Here is a 27221-nt window from a genome sequence, read left to right as displayed (position 1 = left end):
AAAAGTTCAAACGCAAGGTGAGCATGTGGGAAGTAGTGAGTAGGAATGTGTTGGCCATGGATACATGTTGGAAGTTACAAAAATGTTTTCCATTTACCAGAGATATGCTCTTCTGGAGAAAGCTTCCAGCTAGGTCAAGCAGCTACACATTGTTGATGAATTTTGGACTGAGGTCCTACGCCATGGTTTCTGGGAACAGCAGAAGACTGGATTCCTAACTCTACTCGGTAGCTGAGAAAACCAAAGCCATAGTATGTAATCAGTCGAGAAATCAAGCTAATAAACCAAGCTCTTTTAATGAAGCAAACTTGTATCTTGCCACATCAGTTTGTTCCAGAGATATTGGGTTGATACTAGACAATTTCAAAAGAAAATGGCATTACTTGCAGCTTATTGGTTAGACTGGCAGTTGCGGTGTTTTGATTTTGGTTATCTGGTGATCTGCAGATCTGGGTGAGAAATACTTTTTTGCCCTTGAAAATAGTCTATAAACATAGTTTTAATTGTTGTTTTGTATTTTTCTTCCCCCTTTTTTAGATTTTCCTAAAAGCAAGGACAAACCAGATAACATTTTAAATTAAAAAAGCAGAAAATACTTTCCATTGAAGAGAGATTTTGTTTATTTTTTATTAAAATGCCAGTGACTTTTAAAGTTTATTTTCAATTGAAGGGCAGCTTAAAGGAACATTTTTTATCACTTTCAATCAAGATGTCTTTGAAAGAAGATGAGCTGTTGCAAAAAGTTTGCTGCCTGTCATCTGTGAGTTTTCATAATTTGATATACATGTTTCAGGGGAGCCCTGACCAATTAAAAATATAGAGATATTCCATGCCTGTGCTAAAAAAACACAAGAAAAGATTAAATGAATGTGTATACTACATTCACATAGACAGCATCTGCTGCATTCGTTCATTACTGCATATAGAATTATGAACTACAAGGTAATTCTTTTTTGACACCTGGGCTTACTTTAAACAAAACTCCACTCTTATTTCTTTCCTCGTATCAGTCGGTTACTAAAGCTTCCTTGTCCTTATTTTTTCCTGTTTATCTGTTCTCTCTGTCCTTCTCTCCCAACCTATGCTCAAATAATTTCTCCTTGAAATTATCAACTGGGAGCATTTCTTGCCTCCTAAGAGTCAGACCTGCAACATGATGGAGTGCCGTAACGGTGTCCAATACAAGAAAGTGTGTTCTGACAACACCCTTCATTTTCAGAGTGCAAACCCTATTGGGATTATTTGATATGGTGCTGTTTTAGGAATAATTTAGGATTCAGGCAACAACTGAAAAGCAAACCATTCTGAATTCCCTAATTACATGAAAGGACAAGACTCAGAAATCTAAGAGCTCAAGATCATACAGGGAAATGAGGATGAGCAACTGTGAGGTCAGAGGAATTATCTTCTCTGTTCCCCAGTTTACAAAGCAAATATCTTTCAAATTCTTTTCAAATAGTGATAGCAAAGGCTTAACTGACTTGTGGTTTATAAAGATGCTTTATAAAGGGTTCTGCAGTAGACGTGTTTGTGGTTTGAATCACTGCAGCTATTTTAATGGAAAGGAGAGACACCAGTGAAGAAATAGAAAGCGAAGGATCTTACTGAAATACAGGTTTCTTTCTTTTTTCAGTAGAACCAGGAATTGCCCTCACAGACAACTTGAAGTTCCAGGTACTATAGTTGAAGTGGATAACATGTGACCTGCTGACCAAGTGTGTTTTAATTAATTACCATCTCTGTTTCAGCCATCACGAGGAATCAAATAGATAAGAGGCAGCAGATTTTTAGCTGGTTTTTACTCTCCTTAGTTACTCTACAACATTTGTGCATATCTAGTTACATGAAATAAACTTTGGGATTCTATAAAAAGAACTGTAAAAACATGCATCTAGGAATAAGTTAATCTAATTCACTGCAGTGATGTTTTTGGAAACAGTGTCAAATTTTGTGGAACATTCATTTATGGAAAGAAAACCAGGAAAGGGGTCAAACTGTATTCTGTCAGGGCAGTCAAGGTGTTCCAGAAATAGGTAAGCAATTCTTGTGTATTATAAATGCATAACTGTGCTCTTTGAAATTGAAAAAAAAAAAGTCCAAAAAAGGCAATTTAATCGTACCTTTCCTTTTTGATAAATGTCCTACACTGTATCGTTCTAAAGCACAAAGTCTGCATTATCAAATCTCCTGGGATGGTCAGCTCTTCTGGGGTGAAGATAAATTAATAGTTTCAAGGGTAATTGCATAAGTTGTGGTTTAGCTTTCCAATTTGTTCCCCAGATCACACAATAGGAGCTTGGCAAAGAAACTGAAAGTCCTGCAGTATGTTTAATATTGAGTTAGTTTAAAAGAGTGAGAGTGATATCAAGTCCCTTTATAGGTTTATTAATCTGCCATCACTTTAGTAATTGCTATGAAATTAGAACACTCGCATGTATGAAAGACGGGGAGGTATGTGTTGTAAATAAACTCCATCTTAACTTGAAATGTACTGATAAAGGTGTTCTAGTTCAAACAGAAATTAATTCAGGTCTTTTACCCTGTGCTATAAAGGACAGTATACTGGATGATCACACCATCCCTGCTGGCTTTGTAAAGTATGAATCTACAAATTAACTCTATCTCATATAATTATGAGTATATCAAATGTTTTAAATCAGTGTCAGAGTTCATCAGTACAATAGCAGTAGGAGGTGTCTTATTCTATTTTTTCCATCAGGCTGATAGACAGTTTAGTAGATGTTTGTCAGAGATCAGACTTAAGGGACACTGCATGGGTAGAAAGCCCCTGTTGTCAATATGGACAACTCCTATCAGTAGTGTGAAATTACCCACACATGCATGTGCACAGTACATCCCCTTCAATCTTGCTGCCTGTTCCTAATATAAGAGGCATGTTTTATTCTCATGCTCATTGAGTCCTTCACCTCTTTATTGATATGACATGGATGTAGGAAAAGTCAGCTGTGGGGACAGTGTTTTTTGTGGGGGTTGACAACTGTCCTTTGAGAGCTGGACCCTTTGATCCATTAACTGTTGTGAATCACAGCCTCCTTTCAAAATTTTTTCTCCAGATACTAGGACCTATTAGTATCTTCCATCTCTGTGCATTTTATATAACTCCAGGTTGTTTTCCTACTTTGATCTAATGAGTGCTAATTACCTATAGAAGTGTTAACGGACATCAGCTGCTCAGGCATGATGGGAGTTGTTCAAGCTTTTCTTGGCTCTGAGGGCATTTTGGATTATTCTCACTATGTGCAATCTGAGTTATTCATAATCAAAACCTAGTGTGGCATGAATTTTGGCATGCCAGTAGGTTTTTTTTTCTCCCATGATAGTGTGTGTGACAGGAACAGGAGAAACAACTGGATGAAAGAGGCAGAGAGACAGATTTTTTTACACGTATCAAAGTAAGGATTATTTTTGAATGCCTGTGTTTGAGATATTTTGTTGCTGTTGCTGCAGTTACTTTTGAGAACTGCTCTGTATTTCCAGGAGTCTGCTTGAGTCAGAAGAGCTGAAATACAGTGTTGGCAGCATGTAGGTTTTGATCCACTTGTCTCACTGGCAAAGTCTACCTCTTCCTATGAAATGCTGAAGGAATACGTTCTTGCTCCTGGTAAGCAACTTGTAAATAAGAGAATGATGTTGGCTCTCCTCTTTTTCTTTCATGTTTATGAAACACTTGCTAAAGAAATAACCAAAACCATCTTTCTTTTTTTAATATTTTTCTTCTGAACATTCAACATGATGATTTTCAGGTTTATTGCTAGTTTGCACAGAAAGATTGAGATTGAACAATAGGAATGCAATTTAAGAAAATCTACGGAACTCCATATTTTTGCTTCCATTGACTCTGTTCACCCTCACAGGTATGGCCATAACCTTTCAGCCAGGAAAAGAGAGGAAACTGAGATGCTTCTAAATGAAATTAGTGCACTTGTCTTCTCTTCTATGGAGACTATGTTTGTTTAGATGTAGGGAGAAATAAGCATAATAGGAATGTTCTTCTTCCAAGATGAAAGATAATAGGCTGTGCCACTGCAGGAGAGACATGCAAGGTTAAGCAAATAAATCATGACATATTGTTCAGTAAAATACACTCTGAGTAAAACAACTGGTTTTGAACACTGGACTTGCCAAATGTCAGCAAAACCAGGACGGGTGACTTGAAACACAATCTTATTTTAACAAGCCCCTTTTAAAGAGTTCTAGTGATTTGTTTCAGCTATGTATTTACTCTCTTATGCCAGGCAGTGCAGATTTTCAGGCTTTGAGATTAACAAAGACAACAATATTTATCTTGTCTGTGATTTGGAGACAATAACAACATTAAAAATCAAAAGAGGTGAATTTCTGCAGAGTACAGCTAGTGAAAGGAAATGTCTGTGATTTTAACCTCTGCCTTCAGCCTCACTATAATCCTGATGGTTCTCCCATTACAGCCCACAGGTTTTTGCCACTGACTTTCACCACCAGCAGAAGTATGTTTCATACCAAACTCATCATCTTGTTAATGCAGTCAAGTACAAATTCAATCTGATTGCATGCAGTTATGTCATTTGTTATCTCATATCAGTTAATACACTGGTATCTATTGGTTTAGTTGTAATGTGTCCTTATAGGTTTTGCATATGTGAGCAAAGCATCCTTTAGATCCCTTTGCAAAACTGATGAGCTACCTCAAGGTAGCAGGCAAACCAGGCAACAGTTTTGCCTGAGCTGGCAAATCCCGCTGCTCCAGACAACGGGAGAGGGAGAGGGGGCAAAGGAGAGGGAGCCAAAAATCTCTCCCAAGACAAATAGACCCTTCCTAGCCTCCTTCCTTAGCATGAATCACTTCCTCTCCCACACCCCTCCTCCACGAAAACCTTGCTGGCTCCCCCCAGTTTTTTCTCAAGTGTCTGAAACACCTAAAAAGCTTTGAGAACTCCCCAATAGATAACTATGTAAGAGCAAAGTGAACATTTGTTCATAAGCTGCTGTGGACTCACATAATGCATCTTTCCTTCTGCCAGATGATTTCCCCCTGGGATTAATACTATTACTCAGAATATTAAAGGCATTAATTATTTCTACTTCTGTTTGGTAACACTTTACCATGAATTTATGTCTCTTTCTTGCTTAAGTAACACTCATTAAATAGGATGATGTCTTTTTAGTTGCTGAATACTCTGCTCTCAGCTTAGCCACATTTTAGGACATCTGCCAGGAGTGTTCACAGACTTAAAGTTAAGCGGATGCTTAAGTGTTTTTTCTGGATAAGATACAGTAATTAGAGTTGCACAGGACCAACAGATTAGGAACCTAATACATCACTGGACAGAAAGCCATAATTGAACAACAGTTATGATGATGTCTAAATTGCTTTCTGGATAACATTCCCTGCCAATTAATAGTTATTTTCCCTATATTTTAAGTGGATGTGAAATAATTAAACTTTAATCAACTACAGAAATGTTGAAAAACTATTAATAAATATTTAACAAGTTACTGAATAGAATAAATCAATACTTACAAGGATAGCCCTAAATAATTGCTTCTCTTCTTTGGGGATAATGAAATTACTTATTTTACTGCTGACAGGCATGTAAACTAGTATTTGGATCCAGAGCATACAAGTGGGCAGTGAGAAATGCTATTTAGAAATCTCTATCTTGGAAAGAGATGATGCTAGTATTTGGAGATCTTCACCACATATTTATCCATCTCCTTTCTGCTACAACTGTATTTAAATAACAGGTATCAAATGTGACAAAGCATCACCTTTCAAATTCAGAGCTTTCAGAGTTCAGGGGTGTTCTAATTTGTGATCTCACTCTGAAGCATTAGAAACAGAGAGAGAATGGGAGAGAGAGAGATGCAATCTGTTAAATATAGAATCCGATTAAAAACAAATCCAACATTTAGGGAATATTCACAGCTGGGCTTGTGGTTCTAGTGTCTTTGCAACCTTTACAAGTGGGTGCCCTAAATTCCTTCAGACTGTTGCCCTGTCTTTCCATCCCTGACCTGAGAGACCAAGAAGCCCAAAGTTCTCTCTCACCTTGAACATTGGCCTTAAACTTTAAGACCACCTTCTCCAAGCTACAGTTGATTCTGGCTGAAGGCACTGAGGACACTTAGTGTGCTCCCACCTACCAAGAACCAAGTCCCTTATCACAGCGATGGCAAGCCATTGGCCTCAACAGAAATCTGCTGGCACCAACCACATAGTGCTTAGTGCAAGAGTTTTAGCCTTGCATTTGGACTTGACTTCACAAAGTTCCACCGTTATTGATCTGCCGGGTCAGGTACCTTGCTTTCTTCTCCCTGCAGCGACATATATGAAGTGACACTAGGAGAAAACTGATATGGGATATGTAAGAGGAGCGTCTTGAAACCCTAAATATCTTTACAGAACATGAGATGTGCATAACTATAGATATTCAATAGGCAATATAGATAAATATCATCTGTCAGTTTATGTCTGGCTTCCTCTCGCTGAAAGTGATCACTTTTCAGAGGTGGACCACTTCACCTTTGATTCTAATAGGCCTTTTATTCATTGACTTCAGCAACTGAGGATCTAGCCTTACTTTTCACTGTACATTTCTTGTAAGATTTCAGATTTAACTGTTCCATGAGAAAACACCTCAGGAAATTATATATTCCTTGTTCTTTTTGAATCTCTGCATATGAATCTCACTATTATTCCTCTAAAACATTTATCCCAAAAGAGAGATTATGCTTAAGGGCTATCCTTAATAAATGTTTGGTATTAATATATATGAATGATAATACAAACTATATTAAAAGTGAACCTTTTCCAGCTATTCCTTCCTATAGGAAGGAATATCCTTTCCTAAATCATAAGCTAGTGCCATTTTACAAATAGTAAATGTGTTGATTGGACTACAGATTAAAGTAATCACTTAAAGGTTGTGACCACAGCATGTTTGTGCATCTGAACAAGCCATTACCACTGCTACTGTATTACGAAGGGGGTGCTGGTGTAGCCATCTGGGATCCAGAAGTCCTGCCACCTGTTTTTGGTGAAAGGTGACCTCAGAGTATTTTGGCACTCTTGGATCAAAGTTATCATCAGAGTAATAGAGACTTCAGTAAATTATATTGGCTAAAGCAAACCAAAGAAAAACCCTAGGGGGAGAGGGGAAGAAATCACACAAAGGCATTTTGATTTTACATTTCTAAAAATATTGCTTGGAAATATACTTGACTTCTACCTTTTTTGCCTACAAACCTGAATTATCTCATATCTTTTGACCGTCTCTGAGGTGACAGTATCATCTACACTAAATGTTTTTAAATGAAAGAGAGAGACACTAAAGATTCACTGACTTGTTGAGTTTAATCTAAAATGATTTTTTCCCCCCTGGTTTGAGGGAACCCTTGATCAGTTGAGCAATAATGTCTGCTTCATTATTTTCCCTCCTCCCCATTATTCACAGTGGCAACAGCCCCCAAAAGTAGTTACTTATGTCATTGTCAGTTAACATGTTCATGAAACATGAGAACTTGAAACCCCATGTATGCTCTAGGCCTTAAATAGTTACTGCACTGTCTTAGGAGGACAAGAACTACAGACATGGAAAATATCGAATTTTAAAATGCTGAGCTTCACCCAATTTTGTGTATGTTCTGCCCCAAACCATTCTCCATAATACAGGGCAGTGTCACACATGACTGATACACACTATATTGGCCAAAAGCAAAAAGAATGTTTATTCTGAAGAATCACAAAGATATCTTATGTCCTTTCCATCCATATGCATACATGGTGAATATTGGAAAACTATCTGATTTTCATTCATTTATCCTGATAACAGACATTTGAGCAAGCTGCATTAGCTTGTTTTTCTTTCTTATTTCTTTCTCCCTCCTTCCCTCACCACCAGGGTAACTGAAGGAATAGAGTTAAGAATCTAATCTAAACAGCACTAATTTGATGGAAAATGTCCTCTTGACTTCAAAGATCATTGAATCAGGTCCTGTTATATAAAATGTCTGTGACAGATCTGGGAACTGAACTTACTTATGATTGAACCCCTGTTCAATATCATAATCACTCATTGTAAAAATACAAAAGCACCATCGTTATTGTATGTCTTCATTAAAATGATTGGGAACAGCACCTATTATGAACTTTCAAAGCAGTAACAGATTTTTTTTGTCTAAAAATAACCAGTCTTCTAAGAAAGATCCTGGATGCTTGCAATTTTGACTGCTTCAGTTGCACTCCTTAGCCAATTATTAGCCAAGATTTTCTTCTTGCATGTAGTCATTTAATTTGGCATCAGTATTGTGTAAACAGAACATGTCATTCATTAATCCTGCAATAATAGTGAGTGTGTAATGTTGGTTCTTCAGCAACACACAAATGTTTGACAAAAGACTAACTATGACAATTAAAACAGCATCCTTCATCAAAATAGAACAGTCGCAAAGAGCTGTTTTGCTACTGTGTAACTATCAATCAAGCACAGCTGAATGTGAGCTAATAGACATGTCACTGTCATTTCTGCTTCCTACAGAGAGGAAGAATAATAACTGAGAAAGGGCAGGAACAGGAACACCTGAAGCAGATAATTGCACGCTGTTTACTGGCCTCTCTGGCTCTACTTTGAAGTTTGATACAATAATAAGGAATAATGCATCAACTGTATGGTCTAGGGGATAGGGTGGATCAGCTGGGTAGATTATTTTCCTCTCTTACAAAGATTCAGCAGATGAATTTGGGTTTTGAACTGCATCGATACATCCCCTGAACTAGAGATGCAGTAGAAAGGTACAGCCAGAACAGCTGTTTGCCTTGTCCTTCATGCCTTTGTCCTAGCTTTGAATCTTTCTCTAAAGGCAGCAGAGAAAAATTAATTCTTAATCATCAAAACATGAATTTGGACAGCGCGTCCCGAATCACTAAGTCCTTTGCTGGAACATATTCCAGTTTATAACCAGTACGGCTTTTCTGTGCCCATGCAGGGGGTAGGTGCACTCTGTAGACTGATTTGAGGACTTGCTTTAAAACTTCTCTGAAAGAAGTCATGGCTAGCATTTCCTACCTGTGGAAAACAGGGTAGCGCTGGAGCTGATGAACACCCAGTATTTGCTTTGATGGGAAATAAGCTGATAGCTGGGACAGACACCAAGACCCAAAAAGCTGGAAGTACTCCCTGATGCATGGTGTTCCTGTTCAAAGTTTTGTTGACCCCATGAACTTTTGGGTAGCTACACGCAAATCTGGAACTATTTTCCAGATATGGGTGATAGCAAAAAAAAATCCCAAAGTTTTCAGAGAAGCAATATCCCTGGATTGTAATTAGGAGTTATTGTCACAGAGGTCCTGGTTCATTAGGACATTACAGTCCTCAGTGCTATTACCCACTTTAGCTTTTTACCATGTTTCCCCACAGAGATTTCACAGGCTCTAAAATAAGGTAAGCATGGTTCAACTGGGTACCTGGGGAGAAGGAAGGACGTATAAAGATACATTATCATAGATGCAATGACTGACCTGATAACAGTGACAGCATAGGTGCTATCACACAGTTAGCCAATACCTTACAATGGCCAGGTGTGAAGAAATGAGGGATCAGAGCACAGCTGGAGTTTGCCACAAAGCTTGCTCCAGGCCAGATATACTCAATTATTTGCTAGGACAGGGCAAGGGCATAAAACTTCACTAAAGCTTTACCTCCCATCTTTATAGCCATCTTGACAGTGTATTTGTACTCCAGAAGTCCAGCAGAAAAAGGCATGAAATACAAATCAGATTTGCAGACAAAGCCAAATTTCCTCAAAAACAAGGTGTTCATTCTGGTGTTAGCATTCAGAACCAACCCTACTATGAATCAGTATAAGCCATGTCCCCCACACCTTTCCTCCAGTCTGTTTCCACATTATCGCAATAATTACTATTTGACTTCCCTGGCTCTTTTGCCAATTTTTGCAGCCAGAAAATAAGAGATATTCAATTTTGACTTCAAAACCAACATAATCTATTTTTCAGCATCGATCTGCTGTTGGCCTGTTAGCAGGACGTAAATATTTGCAGTGATTCTATAGGCACATAGAAAGGAGGTTGGTAGAGAGTCAGTCACCATGCTGAATACTTTGCTATTTGCTTTAATAAAAGCTGGTCAACCTGATTTTTTGTTTGTTTGTTTGAGTGGGGGAATTCAGTTTGATCCTCTCTACTTGTCTTGTCTACAGGAGAGCTGATAAATTTGTCAGTGTCTCATTTTAATCTCCATTACCCCAACAACAAGAGTATCTCTAATCACTGATTTCTAACATTTCCAGAGTTTGCAGAGTCACATGGGGCATCTCAGCCTAACAGACCAAGATATATAGTGTCACAGCATTGATAACAATCAGGGAAAAGCTATAGATGGGAAGCAAGCCAGCATTTTACTTGCCTGGGAAGTCCTGGGCATTTTAATCAGGGAAGAAATGTTAGAAGTGCTTGTGGTGGGGGTCAGAGCAGGGGGGTTGTCCTACCCTTCTCAGCTCCTCACCCTCAACAAGTCAGCTGGACCCTCACACTGAGATAGGTCAGTTTATTTTCACTGAAGCAGGATATTCATTATCACTGCCCTCATCTTAGCTGAAGGACACAGTCTGTGGCTGAGCCCCTCATTTCTGTACAACAAGGAGATTCCACTCTCTGCCAGCAAGGATGCTGCTAGCTGAATGCAGTCTAGGCCTTAGAGTCCCCCGAAACGGATGAGATGTATGCAGTGCTCTGGCTGTGTGTCCTTCCTCATTTGAAGGCAGTATTGGTCCCGTATGGGAACCTAATTTTTTAACGGAGACCATAATTCCCCTGCCCTACACTGGGTATGCAACAAGGCATTTAGATCTGCTGGGCTTAGTATTCTTCACTGAGTGATTTCCCAACACAGCCAGCTCTTATGCAGGTCCTTAAAATAACAAAGGAGGAGATGAATTTTGTGATATAAGCCCAGAACTGCAGGTTCAGCAGGCTCAAGAGAAAGAGGGAGAAGCAAGGCATGCATATCTGTTTTGTGCCAAACATGCAGTGTCTGTCTCAGGAGCGAGCAGTTCAGCAAAGTACATGCATGCAGCTAGCCAGGCTCCATCCTTGAAATCATTAATGCCTCTCAGTCGGACTTAAACAGTGTATTCCTACACTGGTGTCCTCTGCCCTGTGCAGAAATTCCCACAGAGAGTACTAGTGTCCGTATGGAGTTTGTGAGATGATGAGCTGGGGTCATTTAGAAGTTAAGAGGGAAGGAGAAGCTCTGGGTAGGACAGGTGCAAAAAAGCACAACACTTCGGATACTTTGCTAAAAAATAAAAAGCGAGAAAGGAGAAGACCTTCGCCCACTTTGGGGAGGAAACTTGCCAGCTCTTCCCTTCGCTTCCTTCTTTTTTGAGCACATTAATATTTTAACACTTCTCATTTACTAGGTGACCTGGCTCTTATTTTTGACAAAGTAGGAACAAAACTTTTCTCAGTGCCACAAGAACAGCTTCAGAAAAGCCTGCTAAGGCCACAAAAGGGCTCTACTCTGTGATGGGGAGGGATGGCACTGGTGAAGAAAAACAGATGTGAATAATTCATTCAGTGCATTCAGATGCAATGTGGATCCCAGACTAGCATGAACACACTATTTGCTTTGCATTCATAATGTTTAATTAGCCATTATAGAGCTGAGCAAGCCATATCATTAAGCTTAGTGCAATGTTGTTTTAACACCACTTCTTGCTTGTATTACCATGCAAAAACCGTAACTACAAAGGACTTTGATTCCTTCCATGAGAGCTCACTTTCAGAATCGCGCTCCACACAGGGGAATTGTTACTGGAAACTGACTCCAGCCACCAAGCTCCCACCTCATAAAATGAGATTGAATCATCTGAGATTTCAGTGCAGAGGAAAATCTGAGTGCCTGTAAAAGAGGGCTCAAACAATCCTTTTCAGGTAAACACTAAGCAACCCTCTCTCATTGCATGCCAGAACGCTTATGTCCAGTTCAAATCAGGGTAGAGAGAGCACTAGGTTCTCATCCATCATTTTTAAAGATGTTAACTAAAGTTATTGCTGAAAAGTGCAACACGCGGAAGTCTGGACAGCGAGGACCCAGTCATGGAAGAGCAGTGAACATTGCCATGAGAAGCAGAGCCCTCTCAGATCCTAGTAGTACCTGCTACACAAAGAAAAAGGCTGGAAGAAGGATTTTGACTGAAAAAAAATAGCCAAATTTTGAATAAAAATCTCCCCCGATGTTGATTCATTCATCCCTGTTTAGACTGCTTTTAAGGGTGAATATTTTCATCTGGAACATTTTGTGACCTTTGTGAGGAATATATTTGTAAATAACTGTGTTCTCTCCCATTCCTGCAGAGCTTATTCCACCTCTGCTTAGCTGTTAGCATATCACCCAGGTTTTATATGACTGCTTTAATATTCAGCTCACAAAATGTCCTTATCACAGGATCCCTTAGTCCCTGTTCTCTCTCTCACTGCCTCTGATATGAAAGGCATTGTTTTGCCTATTTTTAAAGAGATACATCACACAGGCTTGCATGAGCTTGAGACTTAGCTGAATTATTTTTTGAGAAAATCAGGTGCTGCATTAAATAACATTTGATATAAAGCCTATCTAATTTTTCATGATGACTTTAAGGTGGGGCTTACACCTCAGACAAACCTGATTAACGTCTTTTTCTACCCTGGGTTACACCTGGCATGATGCTCTCCATGCTGTATTTCTCTTCCCTTCCCGCTGGCTGAAGTGCAGAGAAGGTTTATAGAGCTCTTATTGCCTCTGAGGCGATGAGCCTGCTGGTTTTAGCTCAAGTCATAGAAGATTATAATTGCAGTCACACAGGTCATGAGTTCAGGCTCTGTGAACAATTTGGCCTGAGGCAAGTTGTCACACAAGCCAACCTTGTAACCTCAGTGGGTTATAAAGAGGACTGGAACTGGGCCTGGTTATTTACTCTGTATACAGTGTGCCATTAAATATGAAAGCTTCCTGAAATGTCATGCCAGTTCATGTGATCATTCTGCAGCATTGCTGCAAGATTAACCGTGTAAAATGGATGGCAATCCTGCTAGCAAACCTTATATCCATGTTCTTCAAGAAAAGAAGTAAATAGTTTTTCCCATCTATGCTCAACTTCACTTCAACATTTAGAGGCTTAGCTCAAACCTAGACCAAGGGTCTGAAGGTCTCTGACCTAATTCAGATTTACAGCTGTAAGAGAGGAATTCATTCATGGCACACACAAGGGGCAAGCAGTAACACAGAGAGCAGAGAGGCATGGGCAAACGCACACACCAAGCAGTTTCAAGGAGGAAGAAGGCTGCTAGCTCTCATGCAGTTTCTTATCCCTAGAGATCTCAAAGCACCTAACAAAGGAAGGCAATACCATTAACCACATATTACAGATGGGTAAACTGAAGCTATAATTTAATGTGGGCATGTATTCCTGGTAGGTGGGGACAATCCCTGGATGACTTCGTCCTTCTGTCCCAAGGAAAAACTCCAGCTTGCCACTTTGTCACAGATCTCAGAAACCTTGCCTACATCCTATCTCACTTCCTTTTAACAAACTACATATGCCTTCCCTGGAGGCTCTGGGACTTCTCCCTACTCTCCCTCATCCCAAGGGCAAGGGGGAGATCCTGAGATCCTAGGAGGCAGAAGATGTTGTTGAAGTGCAGGACCTGGAGCTCAGACTGGTGTTTTCTCTCCCTTCTACCTGTTTCTCCTTACAATGAGTGAGACAGGAGGAGCATGAGGAAGCTGAGATCAGGAGACCCTGATAGCTTTTCATCTCTCTTTTGGAATTGCTGTCACCCAAATATCTAACATACAATACGGACTAGTAAATATTCTGCTGTGGTGCTTAGGACTGCTGTATGCTAGGCAGATAGTAGCTTCCATCACCAACTCAGGCACACTGAAACAGAAATCCAGGTAGTGTGGGAGTCATGGCAGGGATAGAGCCCTGGTGTGGGCAGAAATGGTGTACTGAATTGACCAGAGCAACTGCAGATCTGCATAAACTCTTTAGAAACAGGTAACAAAATGCTTTGGTACCTCAGGTTCAGGTCGTTTTTTCTATGAACACTTGGATCTCTTCTCAATGAACCTGCATAGTAAGGCTATGTTTTTGGAGGCAGTAGTACAAAGGTAATGTCCAAGTTGTCAAGAGAGCTGTTCCCTAGTAACATCACCAGATTTCAAGACTAACTTTGTGACCATACTACCAACATTTAAGTCAGCTGACAATCAGCTTCAGAAAAAAGATGTCATTGACTCCGTTCCTGAATTTCAGTGCTGTTTTGTGCATTTCAAGGAGCTGGTCAGATAGGAGTGCAGGTGGTTTATTATGTCTGTCATGCTAACTTAGGGCCCAGCCATCTCCCATTTGAAGTTAATAGAAAATTTCCATAAATTCCAAATAGAAATAGGAACTGTGCTTAAGTATTAGAAGCCCATCTGCTTTGAAATGGTAAACATAGTATATTCGGCTCCATTATACCCTATTGGAAAAAGACAATATAGGAGGACGAGGTGATGTTGAACCTAAGCAATTGACCTTTGTTTTCATGTGCCCGAGTGTCCTGTGCACTGAAGCAAGAGGCAGTGAGATGCTTGGGAAATAGTAAGTTTGTTTTTCCAATTTCGCTCTTAGAGAGGAATCTTAATGGAAACCATAGGCCAGAAGTAACCACACTTTGTTTACATTTGGGAATGGAAAACAGCGATGCATGTCAAGCACGTCTCCAAATGATCATTGCCTCCAAAATCTTTTATGGATGACAAAAGATTCACTGGAGGGATTTATGCGGTGTCTGAAAAAAAAAAAAACAGAACAATGGGTGAATGGAAAAAATGCAAAATAGGAACACAGCAGCATTTTTATGAGCAAAGGATTTTGTTGCCTACTCTGATACCTGGGTTTTCTTCCAATAAGATTATTTGACTGCCTGAGCATTCTTAAATGTCTATTTTTTTATTCACTCTTATTGCCACGAGCATTGCAGCAGGAACATCTCCATTTCATCCTAGACAGCTGTTACTGAACTTTATAGGTTTAGACTTTGATCAGGCACTGTGACCTCCATCTAAATCAGAGGAGGGGGTCTCTTTCCAAGTACAATCATTAAAATACATACATATTCATCCTTTTTTCATAATCCTGTCGTTCAATATCCAGCTTTCTTCTGGCATACTCACTCCAACATGGTTAAAGTAAATAGAACTCAGTTTCAAGATGTAGACTCTGAAAACATCTGTAATTATCCATATGGGAGCAAATCTTAAACCTCTTGTTTGTGGACAAAATATTGACCAGCTGTTCCAGAGACTCTCATGACAGATATCCTCCTGTCCTGTGGATCTTTGTTGTCCCACATCTCTTGGAAACATTTTGTCTGTGTTTGAGTGTGTCATATCAGAGAGAAAAATACTCTAGAATTCTCCCTTTCCCTCCCAAAACTGCTTGTTTTGCTCTCTTTTCTAGTATAGGCCTTAAGGCAAGGGAGCATTGACTACAGCAATGACTACAGAGAAAAGATGCACCAACACTAGTGCTAAACCACAGGGAATGCTTTGGCACTAACAGTGCTTCATGCATATCCAATAAGATCAGCAAGTCTGAGATTATGCTTCCCATAACAGAGAAATTCAGGAAAATTTCCAAATAGCAAGTCTGGTCTATATGGAAGACCTTAATATAGTGTGAAGATATTCAATTTAGCTGTGTATGACTGAGTTGGATGGCTGGAAGTAACTCAGCTGTAATAGCGTAAGACTAAGCACTAACACTGAAACTTTCCAGTGTTTATTTGGGAGAACTTCTACTTAGGTAATGAAATTTTGCCATTGTGAAAACAGTGAGAGAAGCCTTCCCCACTGAGGTCTTTAATAAAATACCCATTACCTTCATTATATAAGAACAGCAGTTCTGATTCACACAGTAGTTCTACCTACTCCTGTCTCTTGTTTCTAGCAATGGTCAGTAGCAGTTGCCTCATGGAGAATATAAAACAAGATCACTGCATGATGATACTTTCTGAAAATACTCTCACAGCCTCCAGGGAATTGTGGTTCAGAGACTTCCTGTGCCAGAGGTGTATTTCTGTATTTAATAGCCCTTCATGGATTTGTCAACAATGCCAGGATTTCCTCCCTGCATCTTGGACTTAGAACGTATTCTCACATGGGTGTTTTGAGACTTATAACTATATCATACATTCAATTGACCGTAACAACAAGTTAGCCCCCTTCGGGGACTATACTTTCTATATCCAACAAACAAGAAAACAAGGAAAACCTAGTCTAAATTTGACCACATTAGTGAACTATGGGTACTCTGCATTGTTTTCAGAAGCAGTAATAGCAATCAAGTTGCCATCTGATTGGTTTCCAACTGGTCTGTCCAGCTCTGCTGTGGTCTTGCCAGTCATTGCCAAGACTATTGCGTACTGCCTACAGAAGCACAGCTACCATTCATCTGAGCAATTTTCAAAGCTGATTTCTAAGATGGTGACTGTAACTACGTGAGAAAGGCAGATGGTCAGAAATGCCCTGAGGAAAGCAACATATACATGCTGGCATTGACCTGGAGTCAGAGAATGCTGGAATGAGGTGGGAGCAGATAAACACCATTCTGGGAATCAGCACTGTAATCATTCTGAAATGTTAGTATTTACCTAATTTAATATCTGGGGAGGGGTGGAACTTTAAACAAATCATACATAAAGTTATTTTTCAAAGTCAACCACAAGGTCAGAAAGAAAGTGGTATGCTCATGAGGCAGCATGAAATTTAGCAATAGTGAACTAGTAATGAAAATTAGGAAATCCATACAAAAAATCGTCCAAAATAAATAAGGGATTGAAGCTTCTGTGTTGACATTTACCAGCATTTAGGATTCTCTAAACATCTGTTTCCAAGTGAAGGCATTATTTCAAAGCAGTTCATTCAGGGTGGATGAAATCATTACTTTAAGACTTGTTTTTCTTGCTCTTTATTTCAGCACCAGTTTTGATCCATTGAAATCTGTCTATCTATCTTCTTTTTCTTCATTAGTAATATGTATTTGAATCATTACTAGAACATTAATTGACAATTTTATCAATATAATTTACCTATGCTATATATTAATTTCTGCAGTTGCTCGAACAGTCACACATGCATTCTCAGAGAAAAGAAGCATTCTGTGTTCATTTTTCCTGTGCTCCCATCAGAAAGTTACTCTTGACAACAATGATGCAGATGCTTAGACTACCATAATCTTATAGTTAAAGAGAAGAAAGAGATAAAAAAGATCTTCAGCAAAGATCAACATAGACAGAGGGAATCCTATAACTCACCCTGAGCATCTTTCTTCTTCTTTGATTCCATGTCAGTTCTGTTATTTTAGGAACTTGAGAATTAAAGTTCTTTTCTCTCTGGCATTATCATATATTTTCTGTGATGTTTCTTACTGAAAATTATGCCATATGCATCTGCTGCAGAATTTTGATCGACTTAACTTTCAGTACGTCACATGCTTTTTCTCTTTTGAGCAATGTTCAATATAGAGTTGTATTCATAGCACTAAATCAGCATATTTAGAATGTGAGAGGCATTGCAAGCTTAAAAAAATAGACTAATCTATTTTCATATGTATTAGGGAAAACTCAGCTTCATTAGTTGAAGTCAAAGTTAGAAAAGAGAAAAATCAGAAAACGTGATCTTTTTTGGAGTTTTTGGAGATTCTTCAAAAAACAAAATTCAGAGTGAAACACAAGGAACATGATGCACAGTTCCACACCAGTCTGGAATTTTAATTCTACGTGTATCTGAATAAATTTTAAACAATTCTTTATTGATTATGTTTGAAATGTGTTTCTGAGCTCCTAAAATGAGAGGAATTTTTGTCTTGCTGAGAGAACTGTCTGCAATTCCTATCTTTGTTTTGAAAATAAATCTTCCTTTTTATGCTTGTGCCTTTGCCTGTGTCTTATGCTTGTGCCTTAGACTCTGACATTTAGACTAACTGCAATCACAAGCAAAATATGCATTTATCCAGGTCAGCAATTTATCAGGACAGCATAGTAGCCATGGTCCTGTCCTCTACTCTGTGATTTCTAGAGTAAGCAACAGACAGGGCTATGTGCAACTGAGGGAGAGATTTGGGGATGTGGGTTGAAAGTAACTGCTGCTTATTCTCCAGCTGAGACCAGGAATATCAAATCCAGTTCTCCTGCTTGCGGTGAGATCTAGCTTCCACCTTCCCTTTTCCTTCCTCTACATGGCAGCCTAGTCCTGTCCAGGATCTGGATCTTCATCTTTGGGGCAGCAAATTGCAGTTGTCAAGTCTGAGAAACTTTGAGCTGGTGCTGTTGAAGCATGTTTATTGCTGCAATTGCTTCGTAGTTCCTGAGAATGTGTTCCTGTATTAACTATTAACAAACATTTGGCCAGTGTTATCTATTTCAGCATGACTTACCAGGGCAATCGGATGATACTTTTTCCCTTCTCTTTGTTGGCTGAGCAAGCACATTTGCAATGAGCATCTGCATGTTCAAATGTAAGTGGATATATACCACAGCAGGAATTGGATACCTACCTCCTTTGGGAAACCTGGGCTTCAAACTCCTGGTCTTACTACACAAAGTGAGCTCCAAAGTGGAAGGTACCCTTCCATGAGAACTCCAGCTAAGCAGATACCAATATCCTAGGTAGAAAAGATGCCATATGATTACCAAACCCGTATGTCTTTTTAGCCAGCTGGGAAAGCTCAGTCAGGATTGCATCACTTGCTTCATAACTTCTAAGTTTTAAGGAGCTAAGTTTTCAGTAACAGACGTGGAGCCTTTGTGACAAGTCACTTTTTTCTCCCTCTGAATACTTTGTTCTATTAACTAATCATATTGAAAAAAAACATGTTAGACATTTTCATTTTCAAATATCAAAGAAAACTATAAAACAAAAAGCAAAAAGAATATAAAAGGCGCTACCAAGAAATTACCTTTTCAAAAATTCATGCCTTTCCTTTGAAAGAAACTTAATTCACTCACTACTTTTTTATTACATGTAACACATTAATCTTGAAATCCACATAGGAAAAGCTGAAAATGGGCAATAGTAATTTAGATGTTTGTCACTTTACTTACAGGGCTTGGAGAATAACTTGATTTTAAACTGCCCAGGAAAATCAGCTCTGAACAACTAGCTGATTCATGAGAGCACCAAAAAAACCATTAATAAGAGCCCCCCAGTTTATGATACAACTTGTGGAACAAATAGTATGGGATAAAAGAAAGAACATTCTGTGAGGGGAAAAAATATTTATGGTCTCGCATAAGTGTGTTTGCAGAAAGTTGGTTCTGAACTCATACAAGAAAAGTTCAAAGACAGAATCCAGTGTCCCTTAGGCTACATGAGTGTCTCTATGAAGCTAAACTTGCATAATAAAACTAGATCTTAGGTATATAGTTGTGATGTACATGCTTTTATGTGTCTGAGGCTTTGGTCTTCTCAGCAGCAAACTTTACTTTCTGCTCATGCATCGCTCTCAAGCAGCCAAGGGTGTTTTGTAGGCTGATGCTATGCGAGGGAGCCTAGTTTTCCAACAACATATTGGTAGGTGCATATGAAACAGACAACTGTTCCCCTCTTTCCCAAGTCTTATTTTTCCTCTACAGAGCAAAATCTACCGATTTAGAACTTCTTTTTAGATGAAGAATCTGACAAATATTTTAACCTTTTTAGAGCATAAAAAAGACCTGGTTCCTTAATTGCAAGTACTCCTATTGACTTTCATGATCCTTGAATCAAGCTGTGATTTTAGATAAAGATGAGAAGATGATAAAATCTAGCTAGCCTGGGAATAGACAATATTTCTTGCGGGGCAAAATAAAAGTTCTTCATTTCTACATTTGAAAGGGATGTTCAGATGTGAACACTTGAAATTGAAGGACTTTTTTTTAAATGGAATGGGTCAGGAAGTAAGAAGGAGGGTTATAATTAATGCCCATCAAAATTTCTCTGTGTAAAAGAGATCTTGTCAAACAAAACTAGATTTGTTCTTTGACAAGATTGCAAAACTGGATGATAAAGGTATCTCTGTAACTGTAATATTCTTAGATTAAGACATGGGTACAGCTGATCCTGTCTTGGGGCATGGAATAGAACTGATCATCCCTTGTATTTCTCCTAGCCTTATTTTCTATTGGTCTATGATGTTATGATTTTTTGAAAAGTGTTTGAAATAGAATTGTCTCAAAGTTTAATTAAACATAAAAACCAGTCAAGAATGGACTAATATGAACTAATAAGTGACTTACAGATCCTAAAAGAGATCTATCAATAGGAAATCTTTAGTGAACGGGATAGATTTTGTGCAGATTGTCTGGAAGTGATTCTGTCTGGGGGCTACAGAGCTGAACATATTTCATCAAAGAGTAGCAGAGAAGTACAAAGTCATTTTTGATTATGGATGAAGATTATCAGGCCGTTAAATAAAGATAAGGACAGGGCAATGATATAAAGGGATCTAGCATCATTTGGTTATCTAGTCTATTTAAATAATTTCAATATACCCAGCTGCAAAATGGTATATCAGTGTATGCTGGAAAACAGGGATTCTGCAGAAGTATTTAGGGGGCCATGTTCAAGAAATGAATGAAGGTAACTGCTCAACAAAGTGCTGTGATCATGGGAAATCTCTGAATTCTTTAAGAATAGATTTTACAAATGCTTTTGAGAATTATGGAAGTTACCACTGAAAGTGATGTGGACAGAAGAATCACCTATATTACTTCTTGAAATCCCTTCCAGCTCTCCTTTTCTATGATTCTTCGTTTATATAAGTGGAAGAATAGAGAGCAGAAGACAGGAAATGACTTTACAATTTATCAACTCACTGTTTATAGTATGGTGAGTTTAATCCTGCAATATATCTTACATAGAAAGTAGATCTATTCTGTGCAATAGACCCCTAACTAAACCTACCTTGATCTGTAAATCTAAATTGCATGGCAAAACATTTTACAGGATAGAGCCTCAAGTCTCAAAAGCAACTAGGAAGTCTTGCCTATAGGGACTACCTCAGAGGAGTATTTTCTACAGTTAAAGTGTGGAAAATAGTGCAGAGTAGAAGACCCCTTAACCTGGAAAATTCTGTCAAGCCAGACATAGTCAAGTGAGAAATTAACTACAATGTTTGTTTAAGCTGTGGAGATGATTAATCACCATTACTCTGGAACGAACTGTCCAGAGAAGTGGTGACCTCTACAGTTCTCGAGGTCTCCAAATCAAATTATGGGCTTGATCCTGACTTACTGGGCAATGCTAAGGCCTCTGGCATATGTTGTGGGAAGACTTGGCTAGTACACCTTTCTGGCTATAAAATGTGGCACTCACAGAATTTGTTTAAGCATCGGTTCCCAGCATGGATTCATTCACATTTCACAATCTGAGCCCTCAGCCTCCATCTGCATTCCCGACCCCCTTGGGTCAGGGGAGCAGGGCACGGCAAAGCCCGGAGCATGCCTTTTCGTGTTGGAGGCAATGCAGGCGGTATTGCACTATTTTCTGGGTGTTATCTAATGAAGAATTTGATCTTCCTGTAAATCACTAAGAGTTATGCAAAGCATTTGAATACCTTGAGGCAACTAGTAGACACAGCTGAAAAATATTCTTTTTCCTCATCAAAAAATTTTTTTTCAACTACCATAAAAAAAGTTCAAAAATTTGAAATGCCAAAGCAGTTTTGATTCAAATGAAGGAAATGTGGATATAATTTATTTAGTTCTAAAAACTCAAAAAATGTATCATTTCTGGACTGAAGGTTTTATAGACCAAAAATAAAATCTGTCTCATGAAAATTCATCCTATGTCCAAAATAGAGGCACTATATGAAGATGTTTTCAACCATCACAAGGAAATAGTGGTTTATGTTAGCAATACAGCCAAATAAGACTAAGTATGCTCTCTCACTTGCTCTCTCTCCATATGTTTGTGTATATATATGTATGTGTGTGTGTGTGTGTGTGTGTGTGTGTGTGCGTGTGTGTATAAAGGAAGGATTGCATAGAGAATTTGTATGCAAGCTATGTATTTTCATCCAAAAATACGTATTCTGGACATTCTCTGTCTCCCCATAAAGCTGTAATGGCTTGAGGATGTGTTCAGCAGCTGCAGAAACTTCTGTGTACCCAGAATTATTCAGCTGCAGTGGTGTAGTTGAGAGCACTGTAGCCTTTTAGTAGTAATGTTAAATGTAATACAGACAGCTATATTGTAATTGCTTCTGTTATGAGACAGAGCATTATTTCATCTGGAAGCTTTTGGCTTATGGCTACACTCGCTTACACTTAATCATCCTTTTACCTCTGTGACATGTTACAGCAAGGGAAGAATGAAGCAAAGTGATTTCTCTCCCCTTCCCCCCTTCCTAGGCACAGTTAGTCTTCAGATAGCAGGGATCTCAAAGGTTGCATGTATTTAGCACCATCCCATGGCATACATACCTGGGTTTTCTTTTTTTTCAGCTGTGCATGCTGTGGCTAGATAAATACAGCTACATCTCTTCCTCTCACAGGAACAGTATTTCACCATGCTGTGGTACCTCCTATCATGTAATATAGTATAATAGTGAAGTGAGCTCAGAGAATAAACTGCCTTTTATTACATCCTGGGATAATAAAACCACTTTGTCCTGACTTTAATCAAGAAAATGCTCTTTTTTTTGTCCCACCTGATGTAATGTATCTAACATATGTCGAACTTGCACAGTCTGTCTGTTTGTTTCTGAACACTCAGTCTTCACTGACCTGGACATTGGTAAAAGGGGATCCAGATGATTTTTTTTTCCTTTCCTCTTAACCAAGAATGCAAACTTTGTTTTGTTCAGTATTCATTCAAGAGAAAGTTTTCAATAAGACCAGTGGGGATTTTGCTAAAGAAAAGATTAGCGAATTTGGGGTATTTTGATGTCACATCTGTTGCCTCGCCTGTGAAATGCAACAGATTCTACAGCAGTGTTTGGATTTGCCTTCTGAAAATGTATTTTGAAGCTGTGAGATCATCAATGCTCACAACGAAAAGCACCCTGAACAATGTGGAAAGAGCTGGGAGCTAAAATTTCTTTTCTATAACCTGACCCAGAAAATGTTGACCTCCTGCATCTATCCTTTTTTGACTGACAAATAAGTGTTCAGTTTGGATAAGACCCAAAGTCCTGAATGAATAAATGTATTGGCAGGAACATCCATGGAAACTGGTTTATTTAAGAAACTATTAGAAAACATTTGCCAAGAGGGAATTTTTCATATATTAGCCTCAAATGCATGCACTAGGAAATCTGGATTATGATCAACCAAATAGCAAACAGATATATAATATGTCTCTTAAGCAAACAGTCACATCAGTTTTGATTGCACTGTGCTCTCAAAATGGTTATAAAGTGATCTACCAAGTAGAAATTATTCACGAGTGAATGTGAAAAAATGGCAAACTGATCCAGAGAATGAAAAAAATAGTGAAATGTATATTCATTGAAATATATAGATACCTTAGTCATTATTAGCAGTTACTCAGTCCCTTCAAGGAGATTTTTTTTTCTTTTTCTTTTTTTTTTTTCTTTTTTTTTGTTCTGCATGGTACAGGTATTACTTTAGGGAAATGGATTTGTTTCTTATCTTGTTCTGTTCAGTGAATGGACTCCGCAGCGATGGAAGGTACTCAAGACCTTGCAGATCCTCAGAAAGTTTTTGTTGTTGCAGTCACCATATCTGATCTCTCTTGGGGATTTTGATAGCAAAATTAATTCCTGAATTAGCAAGCCTTGGAGCTAACAAAGGTTCGAACATAACTGTTCTGTCTGTAGGGTGGCTAGACAAATTTGTTGTTAACAGTCAACTCAAATATTCAGTGAGAAATGGACCCTGTTTTTGTGTGGCAAGGGAATGGAGCTTAAGTGATGACAAACAAGCATCTTAAGTTAACCACGTTTGCCACAGTTTCTCATCAGTAATTCTCATATAGCTGTACAGAAGGCAGAACAATCGGTTCAACTAGTGCAAAGACAGAACAACCTGATTTATGCATTGAACGTGAGAGGGCAGTTTTACAGAAATTAGCCTGCATGGTGTTGTCTCTCTTTTCATAACCCTGATGCATCCCTCTTCAGGAAAGAAAGCCTTGCCAAACCCTCACAGCTTCAAAATGGGGCCAGTAGTGATTTGTGAGTGATTAAAGCAAAGCTGAGAATGGCCATTATTCTGTTGCAGGTCAGCAGTCAGCTACTTCTTCAACCAATAGTCGTCTGATGTCCAGGCTGTTGACCACTTGAGACATTATTGTTACTCTAGGCATCACCTCAAGCTTGTTCCTTTTGCTTCCTTTCTTCCCATTAGCTCTGACCCTGTTTTGCCTTCTTGTCTGGACAGGAAAAATCAGTAGTTTTCACCACCAGCTCACATCCAGGTTTACCCCCGCAATTCTGGGACAGGCCAGAAATCCATGATTTCATGTTTTTTCCAGTCCTTTCTTGTATCATCTGTAGACTTTTAGCATGCATAGAGATGGGGCATCCTTGGCAAGCAGTGCTGCAGCATGTCACAAAATTGTCCTGCATCTGCTGGCTTTCCTCCAGTTTTCAGCTTCTCTTCCTACATCTTCTTAGTGGACCATATTAAACAAATAACTGCTGCTCTCCTCATCATGGCTGGATTCATCACTCAAGCAGTGCCCAGTGGTGGGGCATAGGAAGATCTGCCTTATTTAGCTAAGATGAGCAAGGGCTGTGTTGCAGTCCTTTGCACTGTGAAAATGGGTAAGGCCAAGTTACAACCAAGAGAACAAACAACCATTTTTCAGAGCGGTGGCCAAAATCCTTATGCAAACTGCCAAGAACTGCGGACCACTGAAATCTTATTGCCACCCTCTCTGTGTGTAAGGAACATTGGTTTTGACTTGCCTTTTCTAATATAAACACTATTCTTTCTGTGTAGTATAAAATTTCTCATACAAAAAGAACTGCTTCACTGCCCATTCTTTCCTTGCTCTGAAGGAACAAATACCTGGCATACGTTAGTCACATTGCTTCACGAGCTACTGAAATGTTTGCAAATACTCCGGTGCCTTCTATTAGGATCTCTGTAGAATTAAATATGAATGATTTTTTGGATAGTTTTGTGACATCTGAAATCAAGTATGAATTACATGAAGCCAGGTGAATGTGATATCCATTGGAATAAGCATTTATTGGCCTTAGTGATATATACGTGTTTTGAGGAAACTCTTTCATCTGGCTCAATTGCAAATGACTGGCTGAGGTAAGCCGTGATTTTTGCTAGTGATGCTATTCATATTCTTTGAGTAATCATAATTGCTAAGCGGCTCTTGTAGAGACAAGATACATCCCCCTCTTGTATAAATGGCATATACAATAATCTTACTGGCATCGCTGAAATTAGGCAGCCTGCCCACTGCTGACAAGATTGAATGGCAGTGTCTCTGACTGACCAGAACTGCAAACATCTTTGTGAGAAAAAAATTTCCCAATTTCAGAGTTATTTTCCTTTTGAAAGATTTGTACCTATTTCACTTGTAAGATTATTTTTTTCATTATTCCTGTTCTCAGTATTTTGCCTGAACACTTTACATGAATTTTCCAAGCATGCCAATATTCCCTCTAAAAGACTACTTCTTGTTTGTTTTTTGCCTGATGCCACTATTTCCTTCTGATAGAAAAGAAACACATTTTCACTTCAAAACTCACCAATAGGCATTCGGACATCTTGAAAATCTCTCACCCATTTCGGGGGGATTAGGAAAAGGACCGGCATTTTTACAGTTGATTTCCGCAATATGCTCAAGTTAAACAACTGTAATCCTTTCTCAAACCAGAAGGTGGCAAGCACTCTTAAAGTATGAGCTATATTGAAATAAGACAGGCTGCCTTCCGATAAAATCTCAGCCACCATTGTCCTCTGCTCAAGCATTTAGCCTTGGGTTTTCCAGCCATTTGTGTTTAACGGTGTCCAGCAAATCACAGGAGGACAGGACTAAAAAGGGAAGCATGGAAGATATGTAAACATACCTTCCAATATAATTAAAGCAAAGAACTCTCTGAGACAAAAGTAGAAAATAAATGTGCAGAAAATAAAGCTGACCGGAAAAGTGGAATTTCCACCCCACAGAGGCTCTGGCAAAGGAGGGGACTCCTAACAGATATGGTTTGGCTGGCAAGCACAGCCATCAGAGAAGCTCAGGGCACCTGGAGCTAAACCTGCCACACAGCCAATGCCCTTAGGCAAATCTGGATTAATCTACAGAATGTTAAATAATGCTTTCTGTGGATTTTCCCAGAAAGAAAATAGCACCAATCAATCAATCTCTGGTTTCTATAGGAAAATATATTTTAGAGGAAAGCTTGTTTCTAATATTTCCTGTTTTTCAGCTACACCTAAACTGCACACTTTTCAGGTAATCTGTCAGCCTTAGAAAATGGAGTCTTTTGTGTGCGCAGATGACACTAGTAGGAAGGTAGTGTCTTTTGGAGCACCAGGTGGAGATGTTGGTAAGAGATTGCCCCCCTTTCACTTTTTTCTCAAGAATTTTGGTTAAATTTCAGTCTGTAACTTAGCTGAGGGAACTGGTCACCAGGCCATAGTACGCATGAGTGTCTGGAAGGTGAATGAATACATCTAACTGTATCCATAAAGCCGTTATATAAGGAAACCAATGTGCCCTCCATTTTACAATTGTTTATGTCATGGCTTAATTTTAGCAACTGGGCTAAAGACTTCTTATCAGTTTGGTTATTTTTTTTGACAGCCTACTTTTTAATATAATGCTAATTTAATATAATACAAATGAGTTGGTGTAAAATAGAGTTATTAAGATCACGGACATCATCATTTCTGAGCATTTTTTTTTCTTTTTTGGTAGTCTGAAGCCCTCAGTGGCTCAGGAGGGGAATACAGTCTTCAGGTACCTGCAATGTTTGAGAGGTCTGATGACTTGAAATTGGTCAACTGACCAATCTGTCCCTAGAAATTTTTGGATAGTTTGGCTTTCATTATTTGCTGAATGAAACATCCAGGTGCAAACCAGAATTAACACAAATCCCAGAGGTTGTATTATGGGATACATGGAAGGTTGCTCCAGGTGATCATAACAATCCTGTCTGAGATTAATCCTGGGCTGGGAGCAAGAGGTTGTTGTCATCGTTGG

The sequence above is a fragment of the Dromaius novaehollandiae genome, chromosome 6 (assembly GCF_036370855.1).
Source record: "Dromaius novaehollandiae isolate bDroNov1 chromosome 6, bDroNov1.hap1, whole genome shotgun sequence".
Lineage (NCBI taxonomy): Eukaryota > Metazoa > Chordata > Aves > Casuariiformes > Dromaiidae > Dromaius > Dromaius novaehollandiae.
Note: the sequence above shows the minus strand (reverse complement) of the source record.